The sequence below is a fragment of the Osmerus mordax genome, chromosome 6, assembly GCF_038355195.1.
Source record: "Osmerus mordax isolate fOsmMor3 chromosome 6, fOsmMor3.pri, whole genome shotgun sequence".
In the NCBI taxonomy this organism is placed as follows: Eukaryota; Metazoa; Chordata; class Actinopteri; order Osmeriformes; family Osmeridae; genus Osmerus; species Osmerus mordax.
Window position 1 is genome coordinate 1,782,646 of NC_090055.1, and position 4,002 is coordinate 1,786,647.

The 4,002-nt window shown below is 44.2% G+C and overlaps 1 protein-coding gene across 3 annotated transcripts in view; it reads left to right on the top strand.

The window, feature by feature from the left end:
* Positions 1 to 1,483: 1,483 nt before the first annotated feature.
* The window catches only part of ttyh1 (tweety family member 1), an 18,481-nt gene continuing 15,962 nt past the window's right edge, over positions 1,484 to 4,002 (top strand). For all 3 annotated transcript variants that reach the window (XM_067238297.1, XM_067238298.1, XM_067238299.1), the window contains exon 1: positions 1,484 to 1,550. The gene's annotated coding sequence lies outside the window, so the exon portion shown is untranslated. The remainder of the gene's footprint in view (positions 1,551 to 4,002) is intronic.

Below are 4,002 nucleotides of genomic sequence, written 5' to 3' on the forward strand. Positions count from 1 at the left end.
TGTCTGTGCTGTTAAGAAGATGAACGAGCAGTCAAGTGAATTAGGGCTGCTATCTCATTGCATTTTAAATGTTGAAATATTCATCTTCAGATGTTCAAATCCTATGCAGATATATTTATAAACTGTGAGCTATGTTGATGCTGAAATAAGGACATTATCTGAATTTGCCTTTGCAGTTAGACCACTTATGTTTATCTTTAATGAAGATAGATTAGTCACTTGGTTATCTTAATTTTTTCATCATCAAGGAGGTATTTGTCGTTTGTCTCAATTAATCCCTTGATTACACAGTTTCATCTTGGGGGTAGACATTTTTATTATTTTAGGCTAGATTGCCAATTATCTTGGTCTGGGAGAATTGTTGTTATCCTGCTGTCGTCCTCTTCCTGAATACCAGAACAGCGTCTGTTTATGCCTGGCTGTGCAGCTCTGTTTAACAGACAGAAAACTGCCCGCACTTTGTGGACAAAATGTTCGGTTTAAGGAAAAACACTGAATTTGCTACATGATTTTGAAGTAGTAGGCTAATCAAACTCTAGCTCTTTAGCTGTAGCAGACTGGGAAATCTGTGACATGGAAAGTCAGGTTCATCAGTCAGAAAAGTAAGCTACTGTGTAGGTGGCAGGGACACGGTAGGCTACTGTTGAAAGATGTTCAGTCAAACGCACACACAAACCTAAAGGATGTTGATCGGTGTGTGGTGTGTCCGGAGACCATATTGCAAAAACTGCCGTTAAAGGAACTGCCATTAATACGTCGTTAAGTGGTCGTTAACGCTTTAATGTGTGTAACATAACTGATGATTAAATGACCATAATCATAGCATGATTTCTATTATTTTTGCTGCAGTGAATTATCTGTTAGCTACTCCCAACAACGTAAAAACAGTGGGCGAGTAATGGCAATGTGAGTTACACAACAGAAGACAAAAGATGTGAACTGATTGTCTCCCGTATAGGCGGAGATGCCGTTCTGAGTTTTTTCTCATTAACCATCTTCCAAAATGGCCTTGTAGATTCAGTTGATGGTTTCAAACACGTTAAACACGTGAAATAAATCCACTCCCAAGATTGTTTCGTTCAGCTCTGCTTTGTACAATAGGATAATCAACCCTCCAACCCGGCCTCATTCTCTCTTCCCAAGTCTTTCTGTAGAGGCGCTTAGATTAATTTTATCAGCGAAGAGAAACTGTTCGTCTCCTTCTCCCACTCCCCCTATTCTCCCTCTTCTCTACCTTGGTCGCGTCAGCGCATACTCATATATGTGTCTTCGGTTATGCAATCATAACCAGCATGATAACAAGCTGGCAGTTGCCATCACGTCAACTTGAGTCTCGCTCCGCCTGACAACTGCTGAGCAACGCTGCTGTAAGGTGGCTCTTTCCTTCTGTCGCACGATTTACTTCCTGGACAAACCATTTAGAGCACAGTGCCCACTTTTGACATCTATAAATTAATCATAGAAGCTTTGTTTCCAGAGGGATCGTTTTTATGGACGTAGCCGACGTGTATTCATTGGTTGTTGCTTCAAAGCGAGTTTAAGCACTCAGGGTGATTTCTTTAAGCAATCGGATTAAGTTTCTTTGCTATATCTCTATTCTGTCTAACTTCACGGTATTCGTATTAACTATTTGATAACTGTTTCATCTGCGATACATATGTCAAGAAAAAAAGCCATAATGTCATCATAGTTTTTGAGTTGATCCGTGGTTGCAATCTGTGAAACTAATGATGCTGTGCTATGATAACGACAGTCTGTTAACGTGGTTGGTGGTAGGTTGACGGATGCATCGTGTGTGAGCCAATAACAGATTTAATAAGTGAAATGGAGTTCTGGCATTGATTTGATTTGTGACAGTTGGGACATTGCAGCCATTAAGGTGGAAAGGCTTATTCTAATGGGTTTAGAGCTGTCCTGTCTGGCCTATGGACGATCTGTTAACTCATTCTGGGCCAGTGCTTGCCCACATCTCAGCTGCTGTCAGATACATTGGACAGAGATTTGTACTTACTATGTTGTTGTAGAAATCATAGCACATTGTATACAGTACAAATGCAGGACTGTATCTGGTCTGCCAGTGTAATGCAAGTATATCAATGGGGTATTTAGGAAAATACTGGTGCATAGTATAGAACAGTGCAGCTTGTTAAATGTTTACATTGGAACAGGAAAGAAAGATACAGCATTCAAAGAGGTCAATCCAAATCAGGTGCCTGGTGCACAAGACATCTGGTCTATTAAACCTTTTGGACTGAAACGCAGTATTCTTTCTGCTCTTATCGTTCGTGTCATGACTCTTCAAGCTCCTCTGTCTCTCTTTATTGTGAACTGTGAAGACTCTCTCTCTCTCTCTCTCTCTCTCTCTCTCTCTCTCTCTCTCTCTCTCTCTCTCTCTCTCTCTCTCTCTCTCTCTCTTCTCTCTCTCTCTCTCGCTCTCTCTCTCTCTCTCTCTCTCTCTCTCTGACAGCCGTTGTCAGTGGTCCAGACTGTACTCTCTCCTCCTAAGCTGTCTTGAAACCCCTCCTGTCTTAAAACAAGTAAAGCTCTGAAATTCTCTTAATCTTGCACAATCAGTGTTGTGCCCCCTCGCATCCTCTGATCACCCCCACCCCGACCCCTCCCCCCCTTCGCTTGCCCTGTCATTGTAATAAGGATTCCAGTTTCTGTTTGAGCTAACTGGATTTTCCTCTTGTATTTACCCTACTTTCTCCTCCTTGGCTGGGGGCTGTGGGGCCGGGGTTTGGTGCTGGAGCAGAACTTTGAAGGAAATAAAATGTAGTTTTTTCCTTGTATTCTTTGTTTCCAGTTGTAGATGGATGAGTTTTTCTTATACTCCTCCACACAGGAGGAGTTAGATGCGGGTGTGAGGACTGTAGCTGAGCCTACACGAATCCCTTCTAGTGTCACCTCTGTTCCTGGCTGACCCCACCTCTCCCTCCTCATTCAGGCCCAGGGGGTGGAGGTGATTGGGAAGGACGTAGTGGCCACCTGGCAGGAGTTTCCAACAGGCACATACAGTATCTAGCACTGAACCCTGTTCAAAGGCACATACAGTATCTAGCACTGAACCCTGTTCAAAGGCACATACAGTATCTAGCACTGAACCCTGTTCAAAGGCACATACAGTATCTAGCACTGAACCCTGTTCAAAGGCACATTTACATTTAGCAGACGCTCTTATTCAGAGCGACTTACAGTAAGTACAGGGACATTCCCCCGAGGCAAGTAGGGTGAGTGTCTTGCCCAAGGACACAGCGTCAGTTGCATGACCGGGAATCGAACTGGCAACCTTCGGATTACTAGCCCGATTCTCTCACCGCTCAGCCACCTGACTCCCCTCACATACAGTATCTAGCACTGAACCCTGTTCAAAGGCACATACAGTATCTAGCACTGAACCCTGTTCAAAGGCACATACAGTATCTAGCACCCTGTTCAAAGCCTATCCTAAACCATGAAATGGACAACACTAATCTGACAGAAGGAAATACAATACCTTGTACATTTACATTTAGTCATTTAGCAGACGCTCTTATCCAGAGCGACTTACAGTAAGTACTGGGACATTCCCCCGAGGCAAGTAGGGTGAAGTGCCTTGCCCAAGGACACAACGTCATTTTTCACAGCCGGGAATTGAACTGGCAACCTTCAGATTACTAGCCCGATTCCCTAACCGCTCAACCACCAGACACCTACTTGTAATGTGTCTTTGTAGCAGTCTCTTGTACAGAGAATACTCTGATTTATGCTCTTTTAGCTGTACGTAGCTGACATTTAGACCATATAACCTTAACTCAGTCCCCTTCATAACTGCATCACTGACTGGAGGGGTGTTGGGTGAGAGGGTGGTTGGGTGAGAGTGTGAGAGCGTGAGAGAGTGGTTGGGTGAGAGGGTGAGTGGGTGGTTGGGTGAGAGGGTGGTTGGGTGAGAGGGTGGTTGGGTGAGAGGGTGGTTGGGTGGTTGGGTGAGAGGGTGAGAGGGTGGTTGGGTGAGAGGGTGGT